The 20,355-nt window shown below is 44.2% G+C and overlaps 1 long non-coding RNA gene across 3 annotated transcripts in view; it reads right to left on the bottom strand.

The window, feature by feature from the left end:
• The window catches only part of LOC123333999, a 52,193-nt gene extending 44,654 nt beyond the window's left edge, over positions 1–7,539 (bottom strand). For 2 of the 3 annotated variants that reach the window (XR_006551695.2, XR_006551694.2), the window contains exons 1-3: positions 7,354–7,511; positions 3,318–3,422; positions 965–1,100 (exon numbers count right to left, since the gene is read on the bottom strand). This is a non-coding gene — a long non-coding RNA (uncharacterized LOC123333999). Of the gene's footprint in view, positions 1–964; positions 1,101–3,317; positions 3,423–7,353 lie in introns of all 3 variants that reach the window. The other variant, XR_006551696.2, reaches the window with a different exon arrangement.
• Between the last annotated feature and the right edge of the window lie 12,816 nt (positions 7,540–20,355).

Below are 20,355 nucleotides of genomic sequence, written 5' to 3'. Positions count from 1 at the left end.
GGGTGAATGGTGGCTATGACTGCCTGCATGGCAATCAACCTTTAAGATAGCTAGAAATTTTGATCTGGCCAGCCCTTGGCCTGGAGAATAACATCCCAGAGACACAGTGATCACCGTGAACGGAAGCTACTTCAAAGACAAAGGCCACGACGCACAGCCCTGTGATGGAGGAGTACACTTTGTCATGGGTCAGAGCCCAGGTTAAGCACAGACCTTAGTTGGGGAGGGGGAGGGGGGATGAGGAGAGTGATGACCTGGAGAATGAAGAGAACTGAATGGACTGTTTTCATCTCATGGATGCAGAAGCTATCAGTGGGGCAGGAGCAAAACATCGGTGCTATGGATACTAAGATGGTAAACCCCTAAATCCTTTTATTGACAGTATATTCAGAAGATTTTGTCACAGATCCTGAGAAAGTCACTTAACTTTGCTATGCATCAGGCTAAATCAACACAATGCAGAAACATCTGGATGAAAATGAAATGCCTCTGTCAGTAGTCTGGGTGTTTTGTCGACCTGACATCAAACAGCTGGATCCTTATAAACATTTGGATGACGCACTGAATTTTTCATTTTTCATTCAGAACACAAAATCATACACTCTCCGGCTTGGCAGGAACTTAAAGGTCATCTAATCCCTGATATCTGGCATAGCCTCAAATGACCTGTTTTGTGTTATTGTGCACATTAAACGCTTAAGATACGGGGATGTGTTATGTCTAATTATACATATTGTATCTTATTTAAACACATGTTTATTTTAACATTTTGTTCTTCTTGGCTGTTTAATTGAATTGTAAATGAATTGTTTACAGGGTAGACTAATTTATTATATGTATGAAAACACAATGAAATTCTGTAATTAGCCCAGACTTGAGTTTGGGGAAAAAAAGCTGCAGGTGCATAAATGTGGGTGAACCTTGGTACTTGATCAGCACAGAGCCAGGAGACTGCCTGGGTTACCTTCGCTCCTAGAGCTCCTTGCTTAGTTTCAGAAGGAGAGCACTTCCCGGAGAAGTCTGCTGCACCTCTGCTTCACTTCCTTACTTACGCCTGCCACTTAAGGAGCTCCAACCAGGTGTCTGTTCCTAGACTGAGACTGAAAGGAAAGTAAGGGCAGAGGACTGTGAAATTCATTAACTCCAGAGATCTGTTTCAGCATCTGAATCTTTCTCATCCAGATGGCGAAGGCTTCATCCCACCCCAGCCCCCTCTCCATATTCAGAGAATTCCTTTAAAAACATTTCCCCAAATACAGCTTCATAGAAGAGACAAGCTAAGGAAGCTTCCTCTCCCATAGATTCAGCTTCTGGTCTAAAGTATGCCGTTTAATGTCCCTGACAGTCTGCATGGAACTTTTCTTTTTTACAAGTGGCTCTTGAAGCCATTGTCTCATTTATACAGCTAGGCTCCATAGAAATGGGTATGGCCAAATTAACACACAGGAGCAAATGGGAAGCATTTTCCAAAACTAAAAATGTGTGCACTGACTTAAAATGATAGTCTGGGGAGAAGAACTAAGTTAGAATGTCCAGGAAAAGGAAGAAAGGGTGAAATGAGATGGTGATTCAATGAGGCAGGGAGATCTAGGAAGACTGTTCTGGATGGCAGGAGATGTAGATAAGGAGGTTCTTATATTTGCAGTGATGAAAGCTTGTAATAGGATGGAGGGGAGTCGGTAGTAAATCAATCAGTCAGCCAGCCAGCAGCCTTTGCTGGGTACCCACTGTGCACAGAGCATTCTCGGTACTAATAACTGTAGGGAGTTAGCCAGACTGTAAAAGACCTTCTAAGATGAGCTTGAAAACTAGTGAAAGAGATTGCTGCAGAAAAACAACAGCTCTGTGAATGTAAGCAAGAGCGGAAAACATATTGAATAATGAAGATAGCTATAACTCAAGCAGGCATTAATACAACCACATGCACAAAAAATAACTCAAGCAATCTAGATAGTGTAGGTTTTATATATATGTATGTCAGAGTTAATGTCTATTGAGTGTTTGCTATGTGGCAGATATAGTATTAACCATTTTATACACATTAGATCTTGAATCTGCTTGCAAAGCAGGAGACCCAGGTTTGATTCCTTGGTTGGGAAGATACCCTGGAGAAGGAAATGGCAACCCACTCCAGTATTCTTGCCTGGAGAATCCCATGGACAGAGGAGCCTGGCAGGCTACAGTCTATGGGGTCACAAACGACTTAGTGACTAAACTACCATCATGAGAAATATGAACGAGCCTGTGAAATTTAAACATCAAATAACATGTCCATTCATTTGGCATGAAATGAAGTAAATGAAAGGTATGGATCTGAGGTATAAGAACTTCACCATTCAAGGATTTGACATAACTAGTCATGACTATTCATGAGCAGCCCTTCAAGTAGAGGACATGGATTGATACTCAGACACCTTGTGCTGGGCAATGATTCACTTAGCTTTTGAGAGAAAATTGTTTACTGCCCACTGTCTACATCTCAGTACAACTTGGTTGTTCTAATATGTTTCACTGAGGTTGTCATCATTCTTTTGGAACAATACTTAACTGCATTTTATGGGGGATAGTATCAACTTATTTTAACTGAGAGCTTGAAGACTTGCAAAGATCTTAAGACATATACTTCACAAAGGCAAAAGGGTTTCTGATTTTAAAGAGATGAGGAAATACCCCACTGATATAGGTAAATTCTCCAATGTCTTTTCATAATATTATCTAGTTCTAGGTTAGGATAGTGGGGGAGACAGAAGGGCCTGTATCTGCAGTTATTTTAGAGATGCTGCTACAACAGCGCTGCCCTTCTTTAGTCTCCTGGGGAGTAACATCTCAGGACTATTCGGAGTTTGGAATGGAGAATTATCAAATATATCTTGAATGGGTCAATTTTTCTTTCAAAGGACAACTGGCTTCGTCCTCCCATTCCCGGCTGTGCTGAGGGAAGCGGCCCTGGCTGTGCCTTGAATGAGGGTGGCCATGTTCCCTACCACAAGAACCTTCTCTCTGCCCTTGGATCAAATGCATAGTTGACTCCTGATATAAAGGCAGGCGATCTGAATTTTGTCAAGTAACCCCAGTAGTACACAAAGCTTTGCAGCAACATGAGTGATGATTCAATAGGGCAATAAAGTTCTTTCAGGAATTTGAACTGAGAAACTCAAAAAAAATATCTGTACTATAAGATGCATCAGATGAACACGGAATGAACACAGAAGAAGAGCTGGAGAGAACAGACTGGTCATGCTTGTGATGAACAGTAAGGAGATGAAGGACCACCTCTGGGGTTAGTCCTCCCAGTACCCATATGGCGTTTCACTTACTGTGAGGCCACTGTTCCAGATGGTATGATGTGTCTCCTTCTTATTGCCACAGGTATGCCTCAGTAATCTCCCACTGACTGAGGTATGCTAAGGGAGTACTGGTTCCTGGGGAAAAAAAATTCCAAGACTGTCAGAGGTGGTTAGGGATCATCTAGTCAGTGCTACTCAAAGTGTGGTCCAAGGACCAGTGGAATCCACCACCATTCCAGGGTGTGGGAACTAGGAATGGAAACTGAGTAAGCATTTGAGAATTTTAACAGGAATTTGACCTTGCCCCAACATCCAATTTTTTGTCTGTTGAATCTAACAATAAAAAATTTGAGCTTGCATTTTGTAAATTTGTGGGATTTTTTTTTCCAGTTCATTTTTCTAGTATTTTTATTATTTTATAAAATTATGAGGAACAGTTGACCTTTGAACAACATGAGTTCAAATTGTATAGATCCACTTACATGCTGATTTTTTTCAGTAAATATGACCACAGTTCAACAAGATCTGGTTAGTTGAATCCTCAGATGCAGAACCACAGATATTAAGTTATACCTGGATTTCAACTGCAGTGAGTTGGCACCTTTAACCTGAACATTGTTCAAGGGTCAGTTGTACATGAAGGATTGGATTTTTTTTTTTTAATTTCTAAATGGGTCTTTCTCAAGAGATAGTTTGAGGACCACCGATCTAATCCCAGCTTTCAAACTGTGAATCCTTGATCCATGAGTGGGTAGCAACCCTTGATCGGTCATGAAATTAATTTGTGTAGGTACCAGCGTTAAGATGAGAATAGAAAGTATTAGGGAGCATTGCATGTGATAAGGCTAAGTACTGTTTCATACAACTTTTATTTTTAAGTGTATGTAAATACACACGTGCATGTATTTATATATATGCCAACAGGGAAAGGAACCCAAGAACCCCATGTTTGTCAGATGCCTCTGCTTTCCTTGTAGGTGTAGGAAAAAATTTTCTCATCACTGGAAAACTATGTGTTTTCTATAGCATACCATTTTGCGTTATCTGATTTTGATTCAATGGGAGCTGTACATTATACAACTCTGTACATTAGAGATAACTGATAACATTGCAATAACACTTCTTGTCTATAGACATGCAAATTTCCATCCCTTCCGGTAGAGATTCAATGGACTCTCATGTCCCTTAAGAGCGAAGCCAGTTTTTCAGCTTTTTGCACATTCATATCAACATTCCTAATCTGGAAATGGGTCTGTTTTCTTTTGAATTCTCTTTTGAATCAGTTGTGGCATCTACCTAATTCCCTCACTGACTGAATTAAAACCTCTAATGAGTGTTCATTCTAAATCTGTTGAGAGTCATGATTTTACCTTTTCTTGAGAATAATCTTTTCACAGAAGTCACAGTAGACCTTTCTTACACCATCAGGTTGTGGTGTTTGTTCGAACTTAGATCATTTCTAATGAAATGGGATCCCTTAACAGGAAGTAATGCTTGGGTCCCTAGCAAGACTGACGGGCTTGCTCCTGGGTTAAGTTTCTGCTACTGTCCTGATAGGAATCAGTGATTCCTCTTGTGAAAGACCATGTGCCATCAATGATCTTGATTGCTATTCCATAAAATTATCCCTCTCATGCCTTATACCTGCGATATTTTAAAGTATATATCTCTTTTACTACAGTTCAGAAAAACTTGAAAATACAGTTGAATGTGGACGGGGCACATTAGAAGTTCAGTTCAGTTTAGTTGCTCAGTCATGTCCGACTCTTTGCAACCCCATGAATGGCAGCGTGCCAGGCCTCCCTGTCCATCACCAACTCCCAGAGTCCACCCAAACCCATGTCCATTGAGTCGGTGATGCCATCCAACCACTCATCCTCTATCGTCCCCTTCTCCTACCACCCTCAATCTTTCCCAGCATCAGGGTCTTTTCAAATGAGTCAGCTCTTCGCATCAGGTGGCTAAAGTATTGGAGTTACAAGGTCTCAGATAGAGCAAGAAACAACACTAGCTTGAGAATCAAAAATCTAGATTCTAGGCCCATCTTGACCCCTAATTAGCTGTACACCGATGTGAGTGCATGGGTGCTAAGCTGCTTCAGTTGTGTCTGAGTCTGTGTGACCCTATGGACTCTAGTCTGCCAGGCTCCTCTGTCCATGAGATTCTCCAAGGCAAAAATACTGGAGTAGGTTGCCATGCCCTCCTCTAGGGGATCTTCCAACCCAGGATGGAACCCAATGCCTCTTACATCTCCTGCATAGCCAAACAGGCTCTTTACCACTAGTACCGCCTGGGAAACCCAATTAGCTATATAATCTTAAACAAATTGCTTAACCTCTATGGTCAGATTCTTAATCTGTACATTGACCTAAGTCAATAGCTTTATGCTTTTATGTTTGTTTAGTACAACAGCTCTTTTCCAGAAAAAGCTTGCACACAGTCCCCAAATCCCAATTTCCAAAACAACGACAGACACTCTGATGAATAGTGGGTGTCTGTTTGGTTTCAGTTCCCCACTCTGTGGTGGCCTCCACTCACAGGGTCCACTCAGAACTCTGAGGATTCCACTGTAGCACAGCCCAAGAGGCACAGAATTTAAGAGCACTAAAGCTCTTCCTGATACTAGGAAGATGTTACAGTCCATTATTTTGTCCCAGAGTTAGCATATTTAAAAAAAATACTTTCTAAGCTGTTCCACCCTTTCCTTCCTTGCCCCACCCACACCCCACTCCCTTGACAGCCTCCAATTTTAGTTCTGACCTTTGGAATCTTCAGCCCATCCTCAGTTCCTTTAACCCCTGGGATCCGCCCCCCATAGCTTCAGCTCCAAAACATATCCATTGTGTTGTAATAATGTTTAATTATCTGCTTCCCCCACCAGACTGTGAGTTCCGAGAGCTGCAAGGCATGTCCTCTCACCTTTGTTCCCCAGTCCAGCACGGAGCCTGACCCTCTCCTCTGTCCTCAGCACACACTCCACCCACTGTGTCTCCTGTTCAGAGTTCTCTCCTGAACTCCATGTCACAGATTCAACTACTTGCCAGACATTTCCACTGTGCGTATTTCCTAGGCTCTTCAAAAGCACCGTGCTCAGAACTGGCCATAACTTCCGTTCAGAATCCTCACCTCCTCCTGAAAAGTCCCATCGCTATGAGGGGTGCTGCAGTCTATTTGCTGCCCAAACCAGAAATCTTCAACACCTCTCTTCATTTCCACATCCAACCAGTTACATGTCCCTTTAGTTCCTCCTCCCCCAATTCTTAACTCCATCTGCTTCTCTCCATTCTCACTGCTACTGCCCTAGTTCAGACCACATGGATAATAATTGATAGTTTTGATGGTATTTCCACGGTACCAAAGTGTTATAAAAAAAATAATAAAATCCTCTTCATACATTAGATCTTCCAATGTTTATGCCTACTCTGCGAGTTTTCGCGCTGTTAATAGTCCCATTTTACAGTCAAGGCAATTGAAGCTCAGAGAGAATAAATAACTTGCCCAACCTGGGTGGGCTTGTTGTTGGAACTTAAATCCCTCTCTCTCTAATGCTGATGCTCTAGCCCATAACCGTTGCATTAAAACTGAAATATTGACTGCTGTTGTTTCCTACCATTAGCCTTGCCCTTTTAAGCCTGTTCACCATTCTACTACCCAGGAATTCTTTTTAAAAGAGAAGCCTTATCATGTGTCCTCTGCTTAAAACCCCTCATTGTTTTTCCTTTGCCTGGACACAGTACAAGCTTGCTAATAGGTCACTAGGCCCTTCATAACCATCTTAACCTCTCTGATCTCTTTCCTTGCCATTGTCACCTGCGGCTTCAGTTCTACTGAACCCTTTGCAGTCTTGAGGATGTATCTTGCAGTGTCTCCCATTTTTCTTACCTCTGTGCCTTTTTCTTCTGCCTAGCAAACTTTTCTCCCCACCTCCTTACCCGGCCAACTCTGAGTCACACTCCGATTCTCGGCTTAGAAGTTTTCTACTCTTAGAAGCTCTCTATGAGCACCCGTGTCCCCAGAGCACTGTGTATTTTCTGAAAATATCACCATGACTCTACACTGGAAGTACCTGTTTATGTGTCAGTACCCTTGACCATAAACGGGCTTCTGGACAGCGGAGACTGCTGTGGTGTTGCTCTTTGCTGTAAGTTGGGTTCCTTAGACACACAGCCTGAGATGAAAGTTCTCATCATGTGATTTCTTGAGAGCGTACTTTCAGGTGAGACCTGTGGAATGAGGGAAACAGAATAGGGTAAGGTGAGATCAGCTGTGGGCTCAGCCTAAGTCTGATGGTGGGGGAGGAGCTCTAGTTCTCGAATGACAACACAGAGTTGTCCCACCTTGAGGTTAGGGGTTGAATTTTCACCACCACCACTCCCCTGCAAATATCAGTCATCTCCTTTTCTGCAGGCTGGCCCCTGAGTATGTGTGTATGGGTGGGGATGAGGGGGACACAACTTCCCAGGTATCACTGTGGGGAGTGATATCTGCCTACAAGCTCCAGTAAAGGTTTCAGCTGAGAGTCCTCAGGGGCTGAGATAGGTATGCCCTCCAGGTAATGAGGATCTACCACCTACCCTAGCAGCTAGACCTTTCCTGCCACCGTCACACTCAATAAATGTCAAAGGAGTAGATGACATAACTTTTTTCATTCATCTTCAATTTTTTCATTTATTCCTGGCTTGGTGATTTTTCTAATGAATTAAATCCCCTAACCTCCCCAATCTTGATTTGTTTTAAAGGTCTCCGGTATTTTGGGTCAACTTTTTCTGAACTCTAATTACTTTACAGGGTTCCCAAACTTGGGTAACTAGTTTCTCACTTAGTATGTTTTGTTCCATATTAGCCAAACATGTTCATGAGGGCGTATGTCTACAACTTAATTAGTTGTGAAAGGCCTGACTGGTCCCTAGGAAGAATGTACACATCTTCTCAAATCAAGTAGGATTTGTGGGGAGAAGGTTTCTCTCATACCAGCAAATGTGATTTTTAAGCCATTTGCCTAAAACGACTTGCTCTGGAATATCTATACATTTCCTAAGTGGTGTGCGTGCTAAGTTGCTTCAGTCATGTCTGACTCTTTTCGATCCTATGGACCACCAGGCTCCTCTGTCAATCGGATTCTCCAGGCAAGAATACTGGAGTGGGTTGCCATTTCCTTCTCCAGGGGATCAAACCCAGGTCTCTTACATCTCCTGCGTTGGCAGGCAGGTTCTTTACCACCAGTGCCAACTTGGAAGCCCTGTCTTATTTGGGGATCTACCCAAATGTATCTGTCAGTTCTGCATAATTTACAAATGCATTATCCAGGCGTGGGGGGCCTCACCTAGTGGTTAGTTGCCGGCCATTCAGATAACCTAACATGGCTAGGAAGCTAGAGAGACCCCTGTGGAGGGAAGAATTATTCCCACAAGAAAGTTTGCTTCTGCTCAAATGGTCTGGGGCCTGACTTTGTTCCTCAAGGACATTTTTCTCTCTGGGAGAAATTTAGCCCCATCAGACTCAGCCAAAAATTTAAGAGCCCTAAAGGTAGAGACTGGGTGTTATTCATCTTTACATAAATACAAATAATACTTCAGACTCAACTGTTTAAAAGTACTTTCACATATATCTCATCTGATTCTTGCAAAAATCCCAGTAAGCAAAAAATTAGTGTTTCCATTCTACCCATGAGGAAACTAATGGGTAGATATTTGGAGGTCAAATGACTCACCTAAGGGCACATAGATATTAAGTGGCAGAGCTGCCATTCAAACCCAGGATTTCTAATACCAAATATGTTATACAGCTACCTGTGTAACACAGACCTGGCACGCCATACAGCCTCAGGAGCTGTTTGTTGAATTACCTATGGCTTCTGTTATTCGTGTCCAGGGCTTCCCTCCTTTAGTATAGATAGTGCATCATGGGCTAGCCTGTGTCAGTTAAAGCACTGTGCCAATGAGGTCAAGGTCATTGGTTCAATTCTCAAAATCAGTAGTTACATTTTCGTCAAGACAATAGCAATCTTAGTTCCAGTGATACAGACCACTCCCTTAATCACCCATTTTGCCATGTGTGCCATGGTCAACAGCAAGGAATAGGCAAAAGAATACGAATAGAGCAGAGCAAATCCTTCACTAATTCTAACTCTAAAGAACATGGGAAAGAAAATCTGATTATTCTTTTTTTTTTCCCAGGAGAAAGGACAGAATCCTGGAGTTATCCTTAGAAGTTTCTGGGTCAATATTCGGTGGCTTGAGTGGATCTAGCCCCAGAAGGCTTTACAAAGGAGAGGGTGAGGCAGGCTGACGTGACAGCAAGGGCGCAGGAAGAAATGACCAGCTGGGTCATTCAGTCCAGCACATGGCATGTTTTCAAGAGAAGGTCACATTTTCTGCTAGAGATAACTTACAGACTTTGTAGGAAAGCATAATGGTTCCAGTGGCTAAATTTATAATCTAGAGCCCTAAACAAAACCTTCACCCACATTCACCTCTTCCATCTCTATAGCTTAGTCTATGATGCCAACAAAAAGCAAATGCTTTCAAACAGATGCTTGAAAACTGCAGAGCTCTTATTTCTAATAATGTTTATACCATTCAATTACACGAACACTGATTGACAGGCCTGTTTTACATCTACAACTCTGAAGGCCCTAGGAGTGAGGTGAATTAAGTCTCTGCCTTCAAGTCATCATCCAAAGAGTGAGACCATTATAATACATAACATAAATCAAGCAAAAAATAAAGGCTAATTAAGTGACTGTGCTCCAGGAGTTGAGAAAAGTTGACTATAACCAGATTCCTTTGGAAAAACCTCATGGGAGAGGACTGAACTGAACTTGGAAGGATCTGGGGGATCTGAATCAGAAGACAGGTTGTGGAAACAGCATTCCTCCTCTGAATTCAGTGTACCACCTCCATTTCTGGGCCCACCTCCATTTCTGGGCCCTCCATTTCAACCATGGAGGCAGCAAGGAGCTGTAAGCCAGCAAAATCTGACAATGTTGTAACTTCAGGTGCCCTGAGCAGCAATGGCTTTATCTTTCTGGCTTCTCTGCCCGCCCTGCCTGCAGACTTGTTCAGCCATTCTGTTACACATGCAAACCTGGAAGTGTGTGGATGTTAACACCCAAGGAACCACACTTGATCAATGGGGAGCAGAAGCTGGCAGACTAATACTTCTCTCTTCCATCCTTCGGGCTCTCAAGGCTGAGGCATTGTACAAGGGCTCTTCAGAGGGTCCTAGGTAGGACTGAGTTCTGGTTGCCCACAATGATAATCAGATAACAAAAGTCATCATGGATTGGCTTCTCTTTCTTCCCTGATTTAGTCTTCACAGGCACCCTCCCTCTATCTGTCCCCCTGCTGCTATATTATTCCTTAGCATCACTTCCCACAATTAATCACCTGCACACAAGCCCTTGTCTTGTAAGGAATCTGGACTAAGAGTAAACTTGTTGTTTTTTCTGTACATCCCTGAAAAACAGCTGTTCGAGATACAGGAGTAAGTCACACAGTATGACACAGGGAGGGAGTGTAAATTCTCTCCACCACCCCCTCATGCCTCTGACCATCTCCCTCTTGGGTTTGTCCTATGGGGACTTAAGAGTGATAAGAGGTCTTCAGAGAGGTCCTGGAGGCCTGAGGGATGGGGAATCCCACATCTGTGGGGCACAGGACATTTCCCTGAGGGCAAAGCAGTCAGGCACTGTGCCCTCCCCTCTACCCAGATGGCTGTGAAAGCTGAAAGGTTCTTGTGTTGCCAGGGTTGCAGAAAGGAGTGAGGCCCAACCTCAGCCTGCCTGCAGCACCCTTAGTGGCACTCCTGTCCATAGTTCCCTCACTCTCCAAGTCCCCAGATCTCAGAGCTCAGGAAGCAAGGCTGGGATCTTCCCGGGATCCCCAGCCCATTCTCAGATCAGCACTTGCTCGCGTTACACAGCCAGGCTCCCCACACTACTCAGCCATATATCTTCCTCACCAGAAAGTGTGCTCAGGGAAGGGCCAGAAGACTGACTTCCTCTGCTCTCAGCAATAGACCTGATTCTTCTGGAATGTACACCATGTTGTATTTTGTGCCTCACAAGTGAAGCATGATAATAAGAACTGGGGGAAGATGTCATAGGGATGTGAGTTTGAGAAACAGACCTAGGCTGAATGCTGAGTGAAAAGGAAAGACGTACAAGGACACCAACTGTCCCAATGACTCAGACAGACTGACTCAGACTGGAGGAATGGGACAGCGTATGAGAGACTGAGTTCAGATGGAACTTCTCCCTTGTAAGGGCCGTGAAGTTCTTGAAATTTGGTGGGGGAGGTGGCAGGGGGATCCTGGGAAGATTGTCATCAGGGAGACTGAAGAGAGGAGGATTATTAAATACTGTTTCTGGTCATGTTAAAAGAAGAAACAGGACCAGAAACATGTTTAGCGATGAGTCGTTTGTTGTTCAGGTGCTAAATCATGTCCCACTCTTTTGCAACCCCATGGACTGTAGCCTGTCATGCTTCTCTGTCCATGGAATTCTGCAAGCAAGAAAACTGGAGTGGGTTGCCATCTCCTTCTCCAGGGGATCTTCCTGACCCAGGGACTGAACCCAGATCTCTTACATCTCCTGCACTGGCAGGCAGATTCTTTACCTCTGGGCCACCAGGGAGTAAAGCAATGCCCAAAGTCAGCAGTGGGGCTGGGCTTCTCAGCAATCTCTCTGGCTCTGCGTGCCTCCATCAGAGGTGAATTCTACCTTTGTGATAGCTGCAGGCACTGCTCAGTGTTACCATCCCTTGCCACCTCCAGTAAGGCTTAGCAGGTCCTCCAGGGTCTTTGATACAGAATTTGTTCAGAAAAGCAATATGGCCTAAGGTTAGGATCATTGGCCTTAGAGTCAGACCCAAAAGTCCCAGCACTATTGTATTCAGCCTGAACAGCAGTACTCAATTACTTCCCAGCCTCAGTTTCCTCATATAGATTGGAAGCCCCATGAAGACAGGGACTTGGCCTTATTCACTATAATATCCCTAGAGGCTCCTCAGACACCTGGAAATACATATTTGCTGAATGAATTAATAAACCTATAAGTGAGAGTAATATTAGCACTACTCCATAGGCAATAAAATGGGCTTCTCAGGTGGCATTAGTTGTAAAGAACCCACCTACCAATAAAGGAGACACAGATTCCATCCAGGGGTTGGGAAGATCCGCTAGAGGAGGGCATGGCAATCCACTCCAGTATTTTTGCCTGGAGAATCCCATGGATGGAGGAGCTTGGCAGGCTTTAGTCCATAGGGTCACAAAAGAGTCGGACACATCTGAAGCGACTTAGCATGCACACATAGGCAGTAAAACATAGTAATGAAGAATATAGACAGTAGAACCAGACTTCCTCAATCTGAATTCAAACTCAGCTACTTCCACCACTGTAACTTCAGCAAGCTAGTAAATCTCTTTATGCCTCTCTGTCCCCAATTTCCTCATCTGTGAAGTGGTGATAAGAACAAGAAGTCTACCTCAACAGATTATGATGCAATTTAAAATAAGTTAATATATCTGAAGTTAATATATCTGAAGCCTATTTATCAGTTAGCTATCATTATTATTCAGAGAATTAATTAATAAAATCCAGGAAAAAATGCTCAGCATTTGAGTTTTTAATTAAAAAAATTTTTTTAATTGAAGTAAAGTTGACTTACAATGTTGTTTTAGTTTCTGGTGTACAGCAAAGTGATTCTGTAATACATATAAATATATATGTATTACATATATACATATTATATATATTAATATATCCTTTTTCAGATTTTTTTCCATTATAGTTTATTACAAGATATTGAATACAATTCCTCATGCTATTCAGTAAGACCTTTTGTTTAGCATTTGATGTTTTATTCCATATACTTCTAAACTATGCAAACTTATGATAAAATATAATCAGATATTATTACTAAATATTTTTAAATATAAAAATATTTTAAGCAGTTAGCTCATCACCTGCCATATCACAAGCTCTCACTAAGTGGTAGCTATTCTTATTGTTGTTGCTGCTGTTTTTGTTATAAGAAAATCATTCTGATCTCACCAGGCCTGCAGGCTAACAATAAGGCTACAGGTTCATCTTCAGGGTTGACTTTGAGTAGGAACAGGCAATGGCAGGCATTAACTGAGGAAGGATCCCCAGGAAAACTGCTATTGGCATTGAATAGGGTGAGAGTAGTGAGAACTGAGCGGGTTGTAACATTTAGCCACAGGCTAGAGAAACAAACTTAAACAAGAGTGGAACAGGAGAAAAACAGTGACGTGAAGAAGCGCAACGCTGGGTAGAACGTGTTGTAATACACCAGACCAATTTCTCCTTCTGTACAGTCTGTTACTTCCGTTACTTGTCAAAGAGGCTGAGTCAATTCCTCAAGAAGTATTTACAAAATCTGCACCATTTTTTCCAGCATTGTGATCAGGGTTACGGGAAATAGAAAAGCAATATGAGTCTTGGGCTTTCAATCTCTTGCAGTGAGAACACATGAGACAAAAAACCAAGATCATATATGAATATATCCTCAAGTGTGTCAAAACAGGTAACTGCTACAGAAAGTTAAGACAGGGAGACTTAATTCATTTGTTCTTTCTTCCATACATTCTTTTACTCACTCATTTAATAGACACTGAACACCCTCTGTATTGAAGGCCATGAAGGAGAAGGAGCTCAGGAGAGCTAAATGCTGCCCTCCTATACTTTAATAAGGAACTGGTGCTGATTGGAGAAGGAAATGGCAACCCACTCCAGTATTCTTGCCTGGAGTACTTGCCTCCAGTATTCTTGCCATCATTCCATGGGCAGAGGAGCCTGGCTGGCTATAGTCCATAGGGCTGCAGAGAGTCAGACACGACTGAGCACACATACACATACACAAGGGGTCCATTTGAGTAGTCTCATTATGAAGATGGTGGGTCTTGATTTGATGTGAAGGTTTGGTATCATCTAAACAAATGAGCGGAGAAGGCAATGGCACCCCACTCCAGTACTCTTACCTAGAGAATCCCAGGGACGGGGGAGCCTGGAGGGCTGCCATCTGTGGGGTCGCACAGAGTCGGACACGGCTGAAGTGACTTAGCAGCAGCAGCAGACAAATGAGGGTACGGGGTGACATGCCAAGTAGGAAGTCACTGGGGGAGTAACTCCCAGAAGCAGGGATGAACATAGTTTTTATTTATTGATTAATTAATGCATTGAATGAAATTTTTTGGAAATATCTATTATAGGCCTGAAAGATGAGTAGGACATCATTCCTTCCCTCAAGCAGTTTGTAGTCTAATGGGGGAGGTAGACACACAAAGAAAAATGTGTATTAGAGTGTGATGAGTATAACAACAAAGGCCTGTGTAAAGTAGCATGCAGAGAGTGTCATCCTCCCAGGGAATGAGGAGGGGCTCAGTGGGTTACAAGGGAGCCAAGGCTCTGCAGTTGCAAGGGACAGCATGCCAAGGCTCTTTAGGAAGGACACAGGAGGCCAGTGTAGAGGGCAGATGATGATTGATGGGAAATAAGGTAGTTAGACGGTCTAGAGATCAGATCTCAAAGGCATTTAGAGGACATTCTATGGAATCTGGACTTTATTCAGAGGATGAGGCAATCAGAAAAGATTTCAGGGGAGATGACATACCACATTTGCATTTTGGAAAGATAAGCATAACAGTGTCTCACATTATTTAGGGCCAACTGCAGTTTGTAAACCTTAACCTCACAATGACCTTTATCAGTTCCAGAGGGAGGTACAAACTTGCCCAAGGTCACTCCAGCAGGAGGAGCAGGAAGAGGATTTTTGGTTTTCAAGACCAGACTCTTCACCCCTACATTCTGTTACCTCTTTGATTGCAGAGTGGGAAGGCTGAGGAGGGGAGGGAAGTGAGTGGTGAGGGAGGGAAAGCGGCAGAGTCATGGTCAGAATAAAAGATAATGAGGCCAGAACTGAAGTGGTGGGACTGAGAACGGAGAGAAAGAGACAGGGTTCAAAACCATTTAGGAAATAGGCCCTACTGGGTGTTGTGATTGATCTGATATGTAGATTAAAGGGGAGGGAGGACCAGCAGGACTCCAGAGCTCTGCTCCCATAGCTGCATTTCTTTCTTGTGGGGCAGTCAGCAGTGAGAGGAACCACAGGAAGTAAAGGTGTGTTTGTGAGATAATGCACTGAGGACCCTCCCTACTGGGTGGTGGGTTAGACCCAGCCAGAGCTCAGGACCAGGTCTGGGCTGGAAGAAGAGACTGGGGAACCTGACAGACTGACTAGGATGAGTACAGGGCTGATTAGACAGTAGAGAGCCTAGGTGACAGGTCGACATATGGACTTGAGTGTGGAGAGAGTAAGAAGTCACTGAGGCCCTTTGATTAGGGAAACAACAAGGTCAGCAACAGCTTTTTAAATGTCAAGCATCAAACTAAAATATTCAAGAACCAAAACAGAACTTGATTTCCAGCCGCCATTCCACCCTGTGGTGAAAACAGCACCTCAGCCAGGGTGGGCCAGCCCCGCCACGCTCGGAGCGGAGACCAGGCTCCGTGAGGTTTCGCAAGCCCAGGGGACGGGAGCTGTTGTCACTCTCCGTGCTGGGGCCCCTGAGATGTCCCTGTTCCTTAGGTGTGCAGGCCCACTCCATGAGGGGTGGAGCCCCTTGTCAAGGCTGCGATGTGTCTCCCAGTTTGGAAGTGGTGAAAGGTTGGAGGAGCTCCAGCTTGTCTCTGTATTTCTTGTTCCTCATACGACTTTAGTGACTGAAAGGTAAAGGATGAAAAGAAATGTTGGGACATGAGATGGAGTGGTTATCCTGCCACATAATAAAAATATTTGGGGAAAGCCAGTTCACAGCATTGGACAGGATCTAATGGAGTGTGGGGAGGGTGGAGGAATGCGGGAACTGATTCAAAGGCCGTCTCAGAAGTCGGACCTGACGGGGTCGTTTATGATGTACACTTACCTCTCATTTGATCTGCACAGAGGCTCTGTCAGGTGGTGTTCATTATCCCTATTTTACAAATAAGGCACCAAGAGAAGACCAAATCACCTGGTGATTCGGATGGTAAAGAATCTGCCTGCAGTGCAGGACACCTGGGTTTGATCCTGGGTCAGGAAGATCCCCTGGAGAAAGCGATGGCACCCCATTCCAGTACTCTTGCCTGGGAAATCCCATGGACAGAGCAGCCTGGAAGGCTGCAGTCCATGGGGTCGCTGAGGGTTGGACATGACTGAGCGACTTCACTTTCCCTTTTCACTTTCATGCATTGGAGAAGGAAATGGCAACCCACTCCAGTGTTCTTGCCTGGAGAATACCAGGGACAGGGGAGCCTGGTGGGCTGCCGTCTATGGGGTCGCACAGTCGGACACGACTGAAGCAACTTAGCAGCAGCAGCAGGAAGATCCCCTGGAGAAGGAAATGGCAACCCACTCCAGTGTTCTTGCCTGTGGAATTCCATGGATGGAGGGGGATGGTGGGCTACAGTCCATGGGGTCACAAAAAGTTGGACAAGACTGAGCAGGTAAGACTGCGCGACTAACACTTTCCCTTTCTCCTGGCCAGCAAACAGAAGAGCTCAAGCTTAAAACGTCAGTCTTCTGGGAATTCCCTGGTGGTCCAGTGGTTAGGACTCTGCACTTTCACTGCAGAGGGCAGGTGTGTCCAAATAAAAAAAAAAAGCAAAACAAAAAACTTCGGCCCTATCATGAAAACTTTTAAGAGGGAATCCCTTGTGCTTTCATCACCCACTACTGCACATCCTGCAACATCCAGTTGCCTCTCAAGGAACCAGGTGCTCTAAACAGCAGAGCCTAAAGGTGCCTTTGGAGGCTCTATCTTGAGAGAACGTCCCTCTGGGAAACAAGGCCACCCAGCATTCCTCCGCGCTTGGAAACGGACTTTCAACCGAGAGCTGCTTCCAACCACAGCGCGCATCAGCCTTCCACGCGGGTCCCCAGTGGAACTGAACTGCGAGGCTCAGTGAAAAGCCGGCTCCGACAACCGACCTCTGATTCACGCTGAATGAGTTCCTGGTACACACTGTCAGAATCTAAGAGGCAGGTGTATCTCCCCTGACGCTTTCAATAGGAACTTGTTCATATCATGTAGCCTCTCTAGGAACATTTATTTCAAAGGAGTGGTTTATAATTTCTCATCTGTAGCAGGAGCGAGGAGGTGGATTAGGAGGAGGAAGGAGGAAGTACTGATGGGGGAGGCAGGGAAAAAGACACGATTCTCGATCAGAGCAGCGAAGATCAAAGGAGAGGGGTGATCCTCGCTTCTGGAGATGAGAGGCTGCGAGATAATGCCAGCCAAGGTAAAGGAGAGAAAGAAATGAGATGTGGGAGGTGGAGCCTTTGCTATAGCGAGAACCTGAAGAGGTTTCTATTTCCCCACAGGATAGCTGTGTTTAAGGCTCACTGGCTCCTCCCTCCTCCTCCGCAGGGACCTCACCTTCCTCCAGTGTAGGGCTCCAGGTCCCCACCTTCCTCATCCACCATACCCTCTCCCTCCAGCCTTTCTGTTGTTTACGTGTTCCAACCCTGAAACATTCACTCTCCAGGTTCATCCTTCCCGGATCGCCCTCTACCCTTCCCTCTGTCTCATTGAATCAAATTTAAATGCCGAGTACCCCTTAAGTCTGACTGAACCCTCCAGCCCCACTGGTCCCACTTGTCCACACGCCTGGGTCTGTAGACTCTGCATCAGGATCACCTGGAGGGCATTTTATTTATTATTTGTTTGTTTATGTTTTTCTTTCTGTAACCTTTTGGTAACAGAACCAACTTTGGCTTAAGCTCATGTCCAACTTACTATCAGACAAAATTCAAGCTATCTCACCCCAGTCCTTGTGTGCCGTGTCACACACTAGTTTGAGTATTGTTATTAATAACAATCGAGTTTCCAATTCACTTCAGATCCTTCCTGCTCTTCAACCAGCAGAGAAGTACAATTATGTTTGGAAATGATCTGAAATTGTCTATTGTTTTACTCAAGGGTGGGCTTCCCTGGTGGCTCAGACAGTAAAGAATCCACCTGCAATGCGGGAGACCTGGCTTCAATCCCTGGGTTGGGAAGATCCTCTGGAGGAGGGTATAGCAGCCCATTCCAGTATTCTTGCCTGGAGAATCCCCATGGATAGAGGAGTCTAGGGAGCTACAGTCCATGGGGTCGCAGAGTTGGACACAATTGAATGACTAAGCACAGCACAGTATAATCTAGCCTTGCTTACTCAAGGGCGTTTTAAAACACACACAGGTTTCTGGGACCCCTCAGTCTCTGATTCAGTAGGGCTGAGGTAGAGCCAGGGAATTTACACCGCTAACAAATTCCAAAGTGATGCTGATGCTATGTTCTGAGGACCATGAATCTGTATCATTCATTTACCGTAATCATGCGCTGCCTGTATTGATATCTTCATTGAGTGTGTGTATCCTGCCCCCCAGATGAAACTGTGAAGAAGTCAAAGGCAATGATGTGGTAGGTCCTAGACGGTATCGCCCACAGTACCTTGGTGGCATACTCAGAGAGAATACCCAAACCAATATAAATTATTAGTTGGTGTGAAGGGTTAGTATTGATTTTAGGTAAAAGTATGGAATAGGTAGTTTGGCTATAGGAACCTCCCACTTCCTCAGCCTCTTTCTGTGCCACTTACTCATCCTCCTCTAGGCTGTACCAGGCCCCCAAAACATATGCCTATCCTAAAAACCTGGAGTTCTCTTGCCTGCCCCTTAGAGTTTATAGGCAATTCTCATAAGAAGTTTGGCTGAGAAGGAAAGAAGGCAAGGCAGGCAAGGAAATGAGGCAAGGCAGTAGCTCAAGAGGGGTATGAGACCCAAGAGGCTTTTTATTTCATTTTATTTTTTTTTAAATGAGGGAGACTTGAGCTTATTTAAATACTGATGGAAAGAAGCCAGCAGAGCCTGGGAGGTGGTGGTATGGGAAAGGGAGGTATAATGGATAAAAGGAGGTCTTTGAGAAGGAAGGTGGGTGGGATCCAGAGTATGGGGAGAAGGATTAGCTTAGACAGGAGCGGGGATATCTCTCCCATTGTGGATGGAAATAGGAAAGAATGGGTTAAGTGGTAGGAACAATGAGGCTTTAGACTCTAGGTGGTTCCCTAGCTCTAACATCTTACAATTTCATGAAATTAAATCGCTACAGTGTCAGTGGCTTAATGTGCCATCTCTCTTTGGCAAAGCTTTAACCCAAAGAAATGAATCTTTCATGAGAGACTCTCAGACTATGGGAGGCCTGCCAGTAGGGCAGCAGGGCCTTCCTAGCATCCTCGAACACTTAACATCCTGCTATACAAGGAGGAATTGGAAAAACAGGACAAATATTCCCAACTGTGACAATGTAAGACCTTGCATAAGATCACAGAGCTGAAAAATAAACACTGGAATCAGACTAGAACCCTTCTTCACTGGACACAGCAGCTATCTGGTCCACCCATCTATACTTCTTCATTCCCAGGCCACCTAATGGGAATGAGTAAGAGTAGACATGGAAGTAGAAGTATTAAGAACAGCTTCTCCCTAGCCCTTGGAATGAAGACTTGTGAGGTCATACTCCATCCCAGATCCACACATCCCTAGCCCGTCTCTGGAGCTCTGAGGAACATCTGATGGTTATAGGAATATTAAGTTATCAAATACCTCCTCTATTAAATTAGCAAAGTGTCTGCTACCTTATCCTAGAAGCTGGATCACAAGAAGAGGTCAATAAATATAAGTTTCATCATCATCTTCCTCCTTCTTATCATCATTATCAACAACAACCACTATGTGCTGGGGCACCATGCTATGTGCTAACATATTTCCTTATTTTTTAAGAAGTTTCTTTATTTGTCTGCACCAGGTCTGGGTTGCCACACATGGAATCTTCTGTCTTCCTTGTGGCGTGTAGAATCTTCCTTGTTGTGGCATGCAACTCTTAGTTGCAGCATGTAGGATCTAGTTCCCTGACCAGGGATCAAACCTGGGCCACCTGCCTTGGGAACACGGAGTCTTACCACTGGACCGCCAGGGAAGTCCCTACATATTTACCTATAAAGCATGTGTCTTTCCTAATTACAAAAGTA

This window comes from Bubalus bubalis, chromosome 6, assembly GCF_019923935.1.
Source record: "Bubalus bubalis isolate 160015118507 breed Murrah chromosome 6, NDDB_SH_1, whole genome shotgun sequence".
NCBI classification, from domain to species: Eukaryota; Metazoa; Chordata; class Mammalia; order Artiodactyla; family Bovidae; genus Bubalus; species Bubalus bubalis.
The sequence above is the reverse complement of the archived record's forward strand: the minus strand, read 5'-3'. Positions and strand labels throughout refer to the sequence as shown.